Source organism: Bos grunniens, chromosome 21 (genome assembly GCF_055505025.1).
Source record: "Bos grunniens cultivar Pamir isolate PY7600 chromosome 21, Bosgru_T2T1.0, whole genome shotgun sequence".
NCBI classification, from domain to species: domain Eukaryota; kingdom Metazoa; phylum Chordata; class Mammalia; order Artiodactyla; family Bovidae; genus Bos; species Bos grunniens.
The window spans coordinates 34835166-34851368 of record NC_141185.1 but is presented as its reverse complement, the minus strand read 5'-3'; the positions used below and the strand labels follow the sequence as shown (position 1 = coordinate 34851368).

General features: G+C 41.7%; 1 long non-coding RNA gene across 4 annotated transcripts in view; it reads left to right on the top strand.

The window, feature by feature from the left end:
- The window catches only part of LOC147349349 (uncharacterized), a 368020-nt gene that overhangs the window by 300817 nt on the left and 51000 nt on the right, over positions 1 to 16203 (top strand). For 2 of the 4 annotated variants that reach the window (XR_015150419.1, XR_015150421.1), the window contains exon 2: positions 8401 to 8470. The exons of the other annotated variants lie outside the window; for them this stretch is intronic. This is a non-coding gene — a long non-coding RNA (uncharacterized LOC147349349). The remainder of the gene's footprint in view (positions 1 to 8400; positions 8471 to 16203) is intronic. 4 annotated transcript variants of the gene reach the window in all.

Here is a 16203-nt window from a genome sequence, read left to right as displayed (position 1 = left end):
AAAACCACAGCTTTGACTGGACGGACCTTTGTTGGCAAGGTAATGTCTCTGCTTTTTTAATATGCTGCAGTGAATTTGGAGCCCAAGTAAATAAGGTCTCTCACTGTTTCCATTGTTTACATATGAACTATATTCCTTTCTTAATATTCATTGTTTTACTGGACCAGGAGAAGTATTCTGTGGTATTGGAGTATCCAGGCACTTTGAGGGTTTACACCTCAAGGACTTGACTTCTCTCGCTCCAGAGATAAGAAAAAGACTCTCCTTAAATTGTGCAAAGTACTCCTCCATCCCTCTCCGTACCTTCTGGATGCCTTACAGGATAGGGGATCAGAGCACAGAATCTGGAATCAGAGCACAGAATCTGGAATCAGGATTCCTGGGTTGAGTACTGGGTTTGTCCCTTATTAGCTGATGATCTTGGGAAAACTTGTGCCTCAGCTTTCTTATCGGTAAAATGAGATAAAAAGAGAACTTGAATCTTAGGATTGTTGTGATTAAATGGGCTAATATGTAGAGGTGCTTAGAGGAGTGCCCAGCACATAGTTAAGTGTTTGCTCTTGCTCTGCAGTTGGTCAACAAATGCAGATGAGCCCCGGTGGCTTCCTTCTGCCCTGGGTTTGCTCTCCCTGACCACAGTGCCTCTGCCCAGTTCAGGGGAGCCCAGGGCCACCCTGCTTCTTCACACTGTCACAGGATACAGTCCTTGCCCCCCAAAGGGACATCTACTTTTAGAAGGTATTTTGGAAGAATCTTTCAGAGATCTGCCCTCATTGGGTTTCTCTGGATATGTTCTGGATCATCTCTCTCTGTTTCTGTATCTGAGAGTGCCCTGTGCCACCTCAGTTCTGCTCACAGCAGCCCCTCTCTGGGGAGACACTCTCCTTCAGAGACACGTCCTTTCCTGGAATTTTCTGACCTCTCCTATCCCTGGTGGTGGTGGTGGTTTAGTCGCTAAGTCATATCCGACTCTTGCAACCTGATGGACTCTAACCTGCCAGGCTGCTCTGTCCATGGGATTCTCCAGATAAGAATACTGGAGTGGGTTGCCATTTCCTTCTCCAGAGGATCTTCCCAACCCAGGAATCAAACCCATGTCTCCTGTGGCTCTTGCCTATCCCCAGACCCCTTCACATTCAGAAAACTAAGATCATGGCATCTGGTCCCATCACTTCATGGCAAATAGATAGGGAAACAGTGGAAACAGTGGCTGACTTAATTTTTCTGGGCTCCAGAATCACTACAGATGGTGACTGCAGCCATGAAATTAAAAGCCGCTTACTCCTTGGAAGGAAAGTTGTGACCAACCTAGGCAGCATATTAAAAAGCAGAGACATTACTTTGCCAACAAAGGTCCGTCTGGTCAAGGCTGTGGTTTTCCCAGTGGTCATGTATGGATGTGAGAGTTGGACTATAAAGAAATCTGAGCACCGAAGAATTGATGCTTTTGAACTGTGGTGTTGGAGAAGACTCTTGAGAGTCCCTTGGACTGCAAGGAGATCCAACCAGTCCATCCTCAAGGAGATCAGTCATGGGTGTTCATTGGAAGGACTGATGTTGAAGCTGAAACTCCAATATTTTGGCCACCTCATGCGAAGAGTTGACTCATTGGAAAAGACCCTGATGCTGGGAAAAATTGAGGGCAGGAGGAGAAGGGGACAACAGAGGATGAGATGATTGGATGGCATCACCGACTTGATGGACATGGGTTTGTGTGGACTCCCGGAGCTGGTGATGGACAGGGAGGCCTGGCGTGCTGTGGTTCGTGGGGTTGCAAAGAGTCGGACATGATGGAGTGACTGAACTGAACTGAACGAAGACCCCTTCCAAACTCCTTATTTTTTGCTAGAGCACATTCATAACTTCTGGCATAGGGTTGCTTGTCAGATGAAACTTGAAGAATACCAGCTCACAACCTGGAGTTTGTGGATATTATCTGAACCCCACCTTCACTGAAAAATTTGTGGTTTTATCCATTATCTTTGTTTCTCTGGATGGTTTCTGAGGACAAGTAGTGGGAGATTGTGCGCTAAACTTCCATGAGCTTCCTACTGGAACTGGTATCCGTTGGTTGGTTGCATACCCCAGGAATTTTCTTTCAAGAACCTGGATTGGTGTTTTGATTTTTGGCATTTCCCACAGCATCCAACATAGTGTAAAACAAATGGGTGATTGAGTGAAGAGTTTCCATGAAAATTCCTGACTGAGAGCACAACCTCCTCCAAGTTCAGATCTTGTGCAGCACAGGATTCTGAGGGGCTGCTGGGGCGTCTGAGCTCCCCTTGCTCTGCAAGGTATCCTCTCTGCCCTTCATGCTATGGGACATCCTTTCCCCATGTGGCTTCACAAAGTCCCAGGACCACCACAGAGCAGGAGCTCATAGAGGTGACAAGAAATTTCTGTCTCTATGATTTATTCCAGTTTGGGGAAGGAAGGGCTCCCAGGGCATTGGCTTAGGTGGGAATTCACTGGGTTTCACAAAAGAATTTGCATTTTTTGTCTCTTGTCTCCATCTAAGATTTTTGACCATTTACATTGTGCTTGGCCTGGGCTACAAGGATGAGTGCTTTGCATCGCTAAGTCAACGTTCCCTTCACAGTCGCCCTCTGAGAGGTGGCTATGATTTTACCCATTTTATAGATAAGAAAACTGGTATGCAGAAAATGTGTATACCTTTCCAAAGGCATATGGCCAACACAGCAAAACTGGGAACTGATCTTTGGCAGTTTTGAGGTCTGTGGTGAACAAAAGTTTTATCCTTCTGTATGATTCTGACACTTAGGGGGACCTCAGACTATATGAAGAGTCTTGAAATGTACTTTACATTAGGCAAGTAGACAGGAAGCAAGTAGGATTCTAGAAATCTCAAGAAAGCTCCATTTGGGTTAACAGTGCCCAAATGTGTTCAGTCGTGTCCGACTGTTTGTGACCCTGTGGACTATAGCCCACCAGGCTCCTCTGTCCATGGGATTTCCCAGGCAAGAATACTGGAGTGGGTTGCCATTTCCTTCTCCAGGGGATCTCCCTGATCTTCCACGGGTCAAACCCATGTCTCTAACATCTCCTGCCTTGGCAGTTGGGTTCTTTACCACTAGCACCACCTGGGAAACCCACTGGGCTAAGAGTAGCAGAGGCAAATGTCACTTGGGATGTAGTCAGGAAAACTGGGCTGGGGCCCAGCCTCAGTGATAATAATCAGTAGGTTGTTAGGGCTTAACTATAGGCTTGGTACTTTTCTAAGCATTCATGCATTTACTAACTTTACCCTGACAATACCTGTATGTTGTGTATGGGATGGGCTGCGTTGTTTTGGCCCCATCAGATGAAAAATCTGAGGTCAGAGAGAGCAAATACTTTGCCCAAGGGCACATCGTATATAAGTGGCAGAGCTCAGAAAATGTCCCCGCTGACAGGGCTCTGGATCACACGTGAGCCTTGCTCTGTGAGATCTGGGGAATGTGAATGAATGAACCCCTGAATGTGGTAGTCTTATCTACCCATGGTGGACTGTTACTGGTCAAGAGATTTGATTCATAGCCTTGACTAGAACAAAACCGCTCTCCTCGTCTCAAAAGAAAATATTATAAACACTTAGAAAATCACAACGTAGAAATGTGTGTGTTTTTTATAGAACATGAAGTAATTCTCAGGGGAATAGTAAGACCGTGATTTCAACTGGAATTGTTTAGGAACTGCTTTCATTAAAGAGCATCTTCACCTTTCAAAAAGAGTTAGATGTGCAAATGAGAGAGACATAGCCACTTATGACACAATGTATTACGTACAAATATTTTTATCATCCTCCTATGTCCATAACCTTTACCTCTGAAGCATCTTCTCAGGCTTTTAACCAGTAATGATTTTCTGTTTCCACAGCAATCGTTTCACAAAACAATATTCTTCCAGTAGGTGAGGTCAAGGAATATTAGTTTATTTTCACTTCAGTCTTTTATTCTTTGTTGGTTTAGTTTTTAGTGATTTGTCCACAATAAGAACATGCATGACTTGGAGAATATCTGAAGAAGAAAAGAACCCGAGGATGGTTAATTACTAAAACAACTTGTTTCTTTCCACACTGAAGAAAGAACTGTCACCCAGCACAAAGATAAAGGATGGCAAAGATTAAAAAAATAAAAAAGTATGAAGGCTGAACACATCTGTTTCTTTGTTTGCTTTAAGAATAGAAGCCTCTCATTTTTTTCTGTTGATTTCACAAGGTAAGGCACTGAAGGAGTAGACTCAGAGAGGCTTCTTAAAGTAATTCAGAATTCGACACATTTTCTCCCCATCCGCTATTGTCCTGTTCTCCATTCAGCCTGCAACAATTAGAAAGAGCCTTTTGTGTGATAAGCACTCAAGTTGGCCTTTGTAGATCTACGCAAGGAATAATGGACTCTATCCTAGAAGGCTTGCAGTCCAAAGCTGTAAAAAGTTATATTATACTCAACTAATTGAAGTGTAAAAAATCCAGAACATCTCCTAAAATTTTTAAATAGAAACAATCATCTTGACATGAAATTAAATTGGCTGATTTAAGCTCAACAGGTATGTCTGTGTGTGTGTGTGTGTGTGTATATATCTGTATGTATGTACAGTTATGTATTACTGAATTTCTGATGGCATTACATAGCCTGTGGATATAGGGCAAATCAATTCTGGGCAAAACACATTTGTATCACCTTATTCAATTTTTTAAGCTACATTAATGTACAGTTGCAATATTGTCATTATCCTCTGATAGAGTGTAAGTGAGGGGGTATTTAATTGATAGTAGTTCAGAGAAACTGGGGGTGAAGTTAACTATTGAATGTTTCATGTATTTCATTTTCATCTCAATGTTTTCTGTAAATTATCCCTTCTTATTGACAACTCTGTTATGATGTTTAGGTAGGCATTGGTAAGCTCTTCTAATTTGTTTTCAGTATGTAGCACATTTAAAACATTACTGGAAGATTCCATTTGGCTATTGACAAGTAGAGCTGTCTATTTACATCTCTGACTTTCAACCACATTGTTTATGGATAGACAGAGTCCTCTCCCTCCTTTCCCATACCTTGCTTAGCTCCATGCCAATCCAGAGTGCCCATCCAAAGACAATTAACTAAAAGAGTTGAGGAAAATCTAATCAACAAACCAACCCTAGGCTTATTCAAATCATGAGGCATTAGGTACCACAGAGGAAATTTGCATCTTTTTTTTTTTTTAAAGTAAATATATACCTACACAAACAAAAGTAGTTGGAGAAACAGTCCTCTTTGCAGATGAACAGGAACCAGTAATTCAGGATAAAGCTACAAAGTGCCAGCTGTGGTATAGATAATGTGTGTGTGGGGACCTGCTCAGAGGAGGGCCAGGGCACTGTGACGAGAGGATTAGAAGGCCAGGGAGAGCTGCTCAGAGAAAGAGGGACACATGGTGGGTCTTAAAGCAAGAGTGGGATTTAAATGAGAATTATTCTCATTTCATTTAGGCAAAAGATTAATTTATGTTTTATATTGTAAGCTTTTTCATCTCAGTACCATTTCCAGTTCTTTAAAAGTTCATTTTCATTCTCTGTCCAGCCACACCAGACTCCGAACAATATTGAATCAAAAGAAAGTTTCAATCTTTATGCTCTTGCATTATTGAACACTTTGAATATTCCCAGGCCTGCTCTCTCTGCAAACACTTTCCTACCATATGCAACTGTCTGAGAAAATCTACTTGTATGCAGTAGATTGCTGTTATTCATTATTCATTACAACATTATTTAGTTGAACAACCTACTAAAGAAAACTTGGTTCTGTAGGGGGAAATGTACAAACTCAGAGAACTAAATTATTTTACTATAAATGCTTTAAAAAGAGCAAGCTTTATGGTCCTCATTATTTGGTCTGTGCTGAGGAAAACAAGTTTTCTCCAATGGAAAATAAGCCATAAAGGACAGAAGCTATGTGATCCAGTGTATTCAATAAAAGTTGCAGATATAACTTCTGCCAGCAACGCACTAAATGAATAAAGATCATTAAAGTGTTTACAGTCCTTAATCAAATAATAAGCATTTATTGAGTAGCCATTGTGTGCCCAGGACTTTTAGTTTCAGGAAACACATTTTACCAGCCTGGTTGTCAGAGTGCAATGACTCTGACATTCCTTAGCAAGTTGGGGTGAATGGACTTCTTTGTGATGACCAACCCTGCAGACTTGCTGTGACTTGTTTTTCCTTACTTCAGGAGGAAGTCTTGAGCTTTTCTAGTTACTCTCTGGTTAAAAAAAAAAAAAAAAAAAGTGTTCAATTCAATCTACTACTCAAACTCTAAGCCATTGTCCAAAATAAGATCTCTCCCTTCCCTCAGCTCTCTTTACTTCTTCTCTTACCCCAGTCTTCTCATCCACTTCCTGTGGTCCTTGTGAGTTTGGCCCGTGGTGCTCCACTGTTCTCTACGATGACCCAGTCTGTCTCAAAGGGAGATTCACCATCCATTGCCTTGACAGCTCAAAATGAGCAGGTCATCCCAAAGCAGCCTCTTTTCTTTGATCTGACATCAGAGCATCTTGAATGTGTCAATACCAGTTCCCATGTTCCTCAAAGCCTGTATGACCCATATAAAGGACTCTGAGTAGTTCTCTTGAAATATGCTTCACTTGCCTTAAGAGCACCCCCTTAACCTTCCCCCTGTAGGGGACAGGGCCTTGTGAAATACAATTCTTGCCACAGACATCTCTTCTACCAGCCTTTAAGCTTCCCTTGAAAACCTTTTATCTCCTATTACATAGTCCAAATGTAAGTAATGAAATAATGGTTAGAATTACTTAAACATCTTAGCATATATTATATAGGTGAGCTAGCACCTCTATTTAGGATCTGGTGGTCTTGGGGATAAACTTCATTTTTCTTGGTCTTGGTTCAGAAGAACACACAGTTTCCATTTTTTCCTCTTAGATAAATGGATACTATCTAAATAGCTAACTCTTTATGGTTCTTTGTTAATAAGATGGGGCATAACCATAAAAGTATTTTACACCAAAGCTCACTCTTGATCTTATAAAAAATACTTAAATGTTGTCTGACTTAAATATGTATGGCAGTTTTCCATTAGAACAAAGAAACATATAGACCATATTGACTGTGAAAGTATCTATCTGTCAGCAATTTATTAACCAGCAGATATTTTTGAAATAATACACAAATTCAATGTGTCATGTTAAAAGGGACATAGTAACAATTATTAACAAAGTAACACTTTTGAAAGAAATTGATGCTGTGAAAAGATACTCTGAATATAAATTTTTTCATTTATGTTTCATTCTTTTTATTCCTGTTATATAATATTTTGTCAAAAGCAATATATGTGCCATATATAACAATTTTCATATCTGTTCAATTAAATATTTTAGAAATGGAATTTTCTAACTGGTTCTGAAAATCTTCCAAAAAAATAGATTTTTGTGTGTGTGTCTGAATACCTTTGTTAAGAACATACAAATGCTGTACCTTCCCATTAATTTTCCAGAAGAACTGAGTGACATCAGGAAAAATGAAAATTTACAAACTGAATTTCACAAATATGAAATTGACAGTGGGGACTGAGAAGTGACTGTCATGATTCAGTAAGCAGGGCCAAAAGTCGACTCCACGGTGTGTTTATGAGGTTATAAGAGCCGTTGTAACTATGTATCCAATTAGGATGAATTTCAAATCAGACCTTTGAATCACTGTCTCCCAAAATGTTAAATGAATATTTTCAAATTAATAAAATAGTGAATCACATATTTTCACCAAAATAGTATTATTAATGGTAATTTGTAAGTGGCTACAATTTTTTTTGAGCTGATAATGAAATAACTTATTTAAAGTTAAAATACCTATATATCATTATTTTTAAAGATTTTTACACTGATTTATTATTAGTACATTCATGGATAAAATAAATATGCTAATAAACAAATGTATATACAAGCATTGGGGTATGTCCCCCATGCTCACTTATGTGATAGGTAATAAGTCAACATTTGGAGACCCTGGTCTTCATTAGCTGCAGACATGGCTCTGAAATGTAGGCACATTCTCTCCATGACACTCTTTTCCCACTCCTTATGGTTCTTTACTGCTTCCAAGATAGATTCCAACTCTTTAGCAGGGCATACGAGGTCTTTCACAGTCTGACTTTTGCTTGTTTTCTCCACTGTTGTTCTGGCTATGTTCTCTTTGTGCCCTTCCTTCCAGATACACTAAGCTGTTGATAGTTCCCTAAATGGACGATACTCTCATATATCTAGTCTCCACAGTTTTGCAAATATTGCCACCTCAGCCTAGAACCCACATCCATACTTATGACTCCTTCCTCCCCCACACCCCAGTCTCTTTCTGTATCTGATTAACGTTGTCACATTCCTTAAGATGTGTCTCACACAACACAGGTGCTGTGTCTCTACCTCTGGAAGCTTGGCTGCTCATATCATTATTTTATAAGAAGAAGAATAAAAAAATGTGAGTGTTTTCTGTGGGCCAATTACTTGCTATAGGTTCGTTCATAAGCCTAACAATAGCTCTAAGAAAAACATACTATTAACCCTATTTCACAGCTGAGAAAACTGAGGTCCAGAGGGGATAAATAACTTATTCAAGGAAATAGTGATATTAAATGGTATAAATAGGGATTAAATTGGGCAGTTTAATTCTAGAATCTTACCTTTATAAATCTAAGTGTCATTGTTGTTTAGTCACTAAGTCGTGTCCAACTTTTTTGCAACCCCATGGACTAAAGCATGCCAGCCTCCTCTGTCCATGGGGTTTTCCAGGCAAGGATATTGGAATGCGTTGCCATTTCCTTCTCCAGGGAATCTTCCCGACCCAGGGATGCAACTCATGTCTCCTGCATTGGCAGGTGAATTCTTTACCACAGAGTGATCAGGGGAGCCCAAATCTATGGGTCGTGGGCTGAATAGTGTTCCTAAGAAGATATTGTCCAAGCCCTGACCCTTCGTAGCTGTGACTATAACCTTATTTGGAAATAGAGTCTTTGCAAATATAATTAAAGATCTGACAGCATCATGAATTATTGTTACCATCCTGATTATGGTGGGCCCTAAACCTAGACAAAAACGAAGACATTGAGAGATGAAAGGGAGAAGACTATGTGAAAAGAGAGGTAGAGATTGGATTTATGCTGACATAGGCCAAGGAATGCCAGGAGTCATCAGAAGCTAGAAAAAGCAAGGAAAGATTTCCCCCTGGAGTCTTTGGAGGGTGCATGGCCCTGCCAACACTTTGACTTCAAATATCTGGCCTCCATAATTCTGAAAGAATAAATTTCTGTTGTTTGAAGTCACCAAGCTTGTGGTAATTTGCTAAGGTAACCCTAGGAAACCAATAGACCAATCTATTTTGCTATTTAAAGCTATTCAACAAATAGTTTCCAATAAATAAATGAATGTGTTTTTCAGTGTCTCTGTGTTCCAGGCACTGTGGTAGACACTGGTAATAGGAAGATTATTAAAACCTTCTTTCTTGTCCTCGAAGATCTTGCTATGTCATATCTTCAAAGTCTTTCTCTGAACATTGCTTCTCTCCTGCTCAGGCTCTGCATTACCTTTTGCCTTGTCCAGCACAAGGGCCTGCTAACATCTCTCTTTTCCTTTTCTCTTCAAGTGTGTGTGTCAGTCACTCAGTTATGTCTGACTCTTTGTGACCTCATAGACTGTAGTCTGCCAGGCTCCTCTGTCCATGGAATTCTCCAGGCAAAAATACTGGAGTGGGTAGCCATTCCTTCCTCCAGGGATCGAAACTTGGTCTCCTGCTTTATCATCTGAGCCACGAGGGAGCCCTTCAAATCACCTTTGATATTTTTGCCAGAGTTCTTTTTCTAAAAATATTTAAACTCTGCAGAAAAACATTCTTCTAAAATGTTTAAGCTCTGTATTTTCTGTCCACCCTGGAGAAAATAAAGTCTCAACTTGTTGGCATATTATTCAAAGCCTCCTTAATCTGGATGTTTTCACGACCTCCCTTCAAGCCCTCTTTGGAGTAACTACATGAATCCAATGCCTACCTGGTCTAGACTACCCTCGCCTTGGACCTGGATCACAATTTGCCTCCAACGGGCAAACTGAAGACATTAATTCAGAGCCTGTTACTCCCTTGCTTGGAACTTTCCAATGGTTTGTCATCTCACTGGAGCAAAGCCCCAGTCCTTTTTATGACCTGTAAGCTGCTTTTCCCATATGATCCTGTAGTCCCTCTGCTCCAAAGCCCTGGCCTCCTAAGAGGTCACGAAAGTATTAGAGACAGCCCTGCCTTGGGACCTTTCCACTTGCTGTCTCATTGCCTATATTGATTTTCCTGAGAAGCCCCCTGGTATCTTCCTCGTGTCCTTAGGGTCTTTACTCAAGTTTCATCATCTCAGACAGGTTCCCCTGGCTTCCCCAACCCTAGGGAAGTTTATGTTCTCTTTCTCTGCTTATTTTTTTCCTTAGTGCTTACCACTACCTAATACACTATGTATTTTCCTTATTAATTGCATTTTTTGTCTGTCTCTCCTATAAAAATGTCAGCTCCATAAGGGAAGGGTTTGTGTCTGTCTTCATGGCTGTCTTCCCCCAAACAGGGCCTGGTACCTGGTAGGAGGCAATGCCTCATTATTGAACGACTTAGGTACTTGATGTTTTGAATAGATCAAAGTTCATTGCACCTCAGAGAATACCTCAGCTTGGCTTTGTCAACAAGGGCAGAATGGGTCAAAAGAGGAGAGCGCTAAGTCCTAGAAACAGATATGCCCCCAGGATTGGTCTAGTTTTGCTGGGATGGACTTTCTGTAGATGCTGAGGAGGCTGAGATTGATGGACAGGATTCTTCACCCAAGTATCAGCCAAGAAACAATTAGGGAAGTCCTGGCCAGTCCTGATGTGTGCAGAAGCATAGCAGCAGTGTTCAGAGATGAAAGAGACTTGTAGGCAGTTGGCATCAGGGAAACCTGTCGCCAGGGGGCAGCATTCACTTCATTAGGCTGGGGTTTGGGCAGCTCCTCGGACTGTAGGTGGAGGAGAGAGACAAAGAAGGCAGAACACTAATTCTGAAGAGTCTCTGGAGCTCTGATCTGGCTGGATAACTGACTGATGACAAACCTAAGGATTAGGAATGCATCAGAAGTTCTGTCCTAAAGTCTGGGTTACTTTGAGCAGGGAATAGGTTCAGGGTGAAGGCCTGTTATCCTCCCTAAGGGACCATTGACTCAATCGACATGAGTTTGAACAAACTCTGGGAGATAGTGAAGGACAGGGAACCCTGGTATGATGCAGTCCATGGGGGTCACAAAGAGTCAGACGTGACTTAGCAACTGAACAACAAGGGGAGCAAGATCAGAACTAATAGGAAAGAAATTTGAATGATGGGTTCCAGTGTGGGGGGCTCAATTCTTCTAAACACCTTTGATCTAAAATGCCAGAGGTCACTGGACTAAGATGAGAAGTGGACCGTGAGAGGAAGATTGCCAGTCGGAGAGCAGACACGTCCCTGGCCCTTGCCTTGCTTCACTTCTTTATCAGCAGTGGTTTCTTGATCATTGTGTTTATAACTAACTAAAGTGTGTGTGACCAAGGAAGGCCGAATCAGACCCACAGCTATATTTTGGTTTGTCGAGAAAGTTTTAAAATTGACTTTGAAACCTTTTCAGTGGGGCATTGATGGTACTGTTTGCCGCTGGCTTTAGCTCTCTAGTGTTCCTCAGATTTTTGTTGCCTGGCTGGCCCTGAAGGCATTTTTTTCTGCTACCTCTAATTGTTCTCCTTACCTTCCAAAGGCCAGCCCGGGCCATTTCTGATTTTCTCCCTTCAAAATTAATTGCTTCCACTATATATCATTGTGACTTCATTTTGTACCTTGTGCTTTTCTTTGCATTATGAATACCTGTTTACATATACATCTTCTGCTTAAGACTGAAAACTGGAGGCCAGGAACCAGGTCTGAGTCATTGTGTGCTGCTTCAGTGTCTAATAGAGCATCTTGAACTTAGAAATGCTCAATAAATATTTCAATTGGATTTATTACTCAGAGTAAACTTCACACATCCTGGAAAACAAGACTTCTTTAGAAAGTCACCGATTTATCCAGTTTTGCATCACATTTGTTATTTATGTCATCATTAAAGTTAATCATGGAGAAAAAGATCAATTTGCAAATGCTCAATCCACTCTGGCTGCTTCATGATTCAAATAACTGAATCACGCTGGTTAAGGTCAAATGATTAAGCTAATTGGATTGAATGACCACTTCTCAAGTGAGCAATCCCTTCCTCTCCAGCAATCTTTGACTAGCTGATCCGATCAGTTGTGTATACATACAAATAATCACAGCATCATGTGACTTCACAATGAAACTGTATTTTGGGATTTGGGAGACATGGTTCTAGATTTCTTTGTTATTTTTTATTTTTTAAGGGGGTTGGTACATGGGGTAGGGATGAAAAAGAAGGGTATATTGGCAGAAAAACTATGAGCTGAATGTTCGCTGGCCTGATACTGGAATGAGTACAGCGAGGTTTTGGGTCGGGGGGAAGAAATCTGTCTGCTCTGATAATAAGGTAAGCCTGTAAATTGGAAGGAATGCCCCAGGGGCAGCTTTGATCTGCTTTCTGCTCTAGAACTGGGTGGGGTTGATGTGGGCCTGCTGCTGCCCCATTGTCTAAATCTAGTCTTTTTAAACCCATATTGTTCTGTGTGACAACTAAATAAGCCACTGTATTAACAGCAAGAGTTACAGGGAGGCAGAGACTAACTTATTAGTTAATAGGATGGGAACAATGGTAGGTGTCAGACCAGTTACCACCTTCTAGGTCCTTCAGGTTTAATTGAACCATTAGTGATTGCCTCATTGGCTGCTTTAAAACGGGGTGGGGGGGTGGGAATCCACCATTGTAAATGTGAAGTCACAATGTCACCTCCTGAAGTGTCAGTATGTAATATTTTATATGACAAACTTTCAATTATTCATCCAAAGAATGGCTACATTTCAAGCACTTTTGTTTTGGGGATGGATCACACCTTTTCATGATGAAAGCTTTCCTGTTAAGTTTGACTTAGACTTGTAACAAACTCAGATTCCCTGAGCTCCCTGCCACTGATAATGGTAGAAGGCAATCTGAACATCACATGCTAGGTGACAAGGGAACCAGCCTGACTTGACTTAATACAGTGATCCCATATTAAAAGGATAGGCAATTGATTGTGTGTGTGTTTCCTATTCAAGTATGCCGTGGTTAGCTATTATTTTTTTTTTTCCCTGCTAATTTGTTTGTTACTGTTGTGTTTCTATACAAGGTTCAGTGTGACAGCCTTCTTTATTTCGTGGGGGAAAACTGTAGCTGCTCATTTAACCTCTAAAAAGAGAAATTTTACTTTTCAGGCTAAGGCTGAATAGGGCAATGTTATTCCACTTCACTAGTTCCTTTGGATTGATTGGCTCCCTTTTCTGCCCTTAGGGATCTGCCTGAAATCCAGGCGACTGTAATTATTACAAGGCTTTGGGGAGAAATCAGCAGTGGCAGTGGCGATAATCATAGAGAAAATAAAAAGTACATTTTGCTTTTTATGTAGATTTTTGATTTGTTGTGTGTGAATAAAGGTTTGAAGTAAGAGTCAGGATGGAAATCAGTTTCAAAGGTGACAGCAGCTGCTGGGTCTTTTTTATTGTTCTGGGGGTTAATTCCATCTCTTGTGTACCAAAATGTGTCTAAAATTAATTGAGAAAATCCTACGAAAATGTACCTTTTTAAAGATTTTTTTTTTAATGTGGGCCATTTTTAAGTGTTTATTGATCTCCACCCAGGGATCAAATCCACACTCCCTGCAATGGAAGGTAAAGTCTTAACCTCTGGACCACCAGGGAAGTCCCCAAATATGTGCCTTTGGGGGCAGAGGGGAATCTTCAGACTTAGAAGCTGTACTAGATGTTAAAGATTTTCTGATCCAACTACAAATGAGCTTAAAACGACACTCAAAATAGCTTTCCAGAACTCCCCAGATTAGTGAGTGTCAGGCTACACTGGATGTCTTGACACCAAGTCCAGTTCTGTTTCCCCCAGATCATGTCTAGATATCCTGCTGTGCTTCGCCTCAAGGGGAAATACACAAGGTCCCAAAGTGGGCCGCCTTTGAATAAGCAGCAGCAATTACAAGGCTGAAATGACCCATGAGATGCCGATGCCAGGAAACAAAGGGTGGGCTCAGCAGACCAACTGTGCACACAACCCCTGTCCTTTCTTCACCCCCGTCACTGTATCCACCAGCATTTACTACCTTTCTATAGAGAGGATTTTTTGCAGTAAGGAATAGGTCCCCATTCTCATGAAGCTTCTCTTTAGGAACTCTGTCCTGAGGATGGAGATGGGAATACCAGGGGTCTCGCCTTTCCCCAGGCGGAATGGAGACACTGCTGGCCTTTCAAATATGCGGGGGTCCTGCTGCTGCTAAGTCGCTTCAGTCATGTCCGATTCTGCACGACCCCAAAGACGACAGCCCACCAGGCTCCTACGTCCCTGGGATTCTCCAGGCAAGAACACTGGAGTGGGTTGTCATTTCCTTCTCCAACGCGTGAAAGTGAAAAGTGAACGTGAAGTCGCTCAGTCATGCCCGACTCTTAGCGACCCCATGGACTGTACCCACCAGGCTTCTCCATCCATGGGATTTTCCAGGCAAGAGTACTGGAGTGGGGTGCCATTGCCTTCTCTATATCTGCCCTTTCTATGGCCATATTTTCTGCTTTGCAATCTTCTGTGCCTAAGGTATTAACATTAAAAAAAAAAATTCACTTCTAAGAGTTTTCGAGATAGAACCTGGAAGGTGTGCAAAACTTCTCCTTCTGGACTGCTTATTCTGCCAGCTTCTCTTAACTCTTCTGGCTGCTGTAGCCATTTGACTTTTCTGCTGGGCAGGTAGTAGTAATTTGGGGGGTCCCTAATTAGATTCCAGCCGCTCAATTCCCTGGTTCATTTACCCTGAACCACCTTCAAATTGAATTGGTTTTTTTCTTCCTCACTGCCAGCCCAAGCAGGAGTGGATCCTGGGGAATTACAGAGAAATAACAGCCTTTTTCTCCCCTTCCCCAGCCTCTGACTCATGCGCCTGCCCTTTTGTGCCGCTCTCCCATTATGCCTTCCCAACCACATGCTCCGCGCCTTCTGCTTAAGCTGTCTGAGCTCGTTTCCTCCATGAACCATCGTGATGTACAACACGTACAGTCCCAGGGCCAGATGAATGGTTTTCCATTAGAAGTACACTGTGCCATCTGGGGCACCTGGGAAGATAATGCCACAAAGACGCCCCCATCTTTCAAACACTCGGAAGGAAAGATTTCTACTGCTCTGCCCAGCTCGCTTTGACTACTGCAATATAACGTGCTGCTGCTTGGTTCTGAAACCTGCATTTTCTCTCCCTCCCTCTCTCCCTGCAGCATCTCAGGGCACTGTGTGACTTGGGTCGGGGGTGGGGTGGGGGGGTTGGTCTTAAAATGCGATTCTGTGCACACCTAAAGGAAACGCACAATGACAGTGTGAATTGTCAACACAGATAAAAAGGTTCTTCCATTAAAGCAATCAGGTGAAATACTCGCTTTTAAAAGGGGGCTTAAAGAACAAGAGGACTGTTTGGTTTTAAAAGAGCCAGGCCTTCTCCTTGGGCCACAAAATTAGCGTTTGTTGATATTAGCATGTTTGTTATTTCTTCTGTGACTGAAAGTGATTGGTGGGGAGAAATCTCGGTTTCATCACAAGTCTCCTTAACTGATTTCTTGTGTGTGCACGCGTGCCTGTGTGCACCTCTCTTTCTTTGAAAGCCTGTTAAGACAATGCAGTTGCCTTAAAAAAAAAAATCCTGATTAGTATTCTGCATAAGGTACAGTCTTCATTGCAGTAGATATATAAAATCTATCTTCACTTTCACCACCTGTCACCTGAGAATTTTAGAACGATCTAGCTTTGAGATTGCAGGAAGCAGCCTTTTTGATTCTCATCTTTGCTGGCTCCCCTCACCCCCCCACCCCCCACCCCTGCCTTTTGTCATTGGCACTGCATCTACAGTGAACTCCAGTCCATTTTTATTCCTTTGTCAAATGCTTTTATTCACGGGAAACTGAAGGCACATGTTTACTAGGGGATAGAAATAGAAACACAATAAAAAACCAGTTTGATAGATGATCTAGCCTATTCTTCACACTTCCCTGTTGTTTTATTG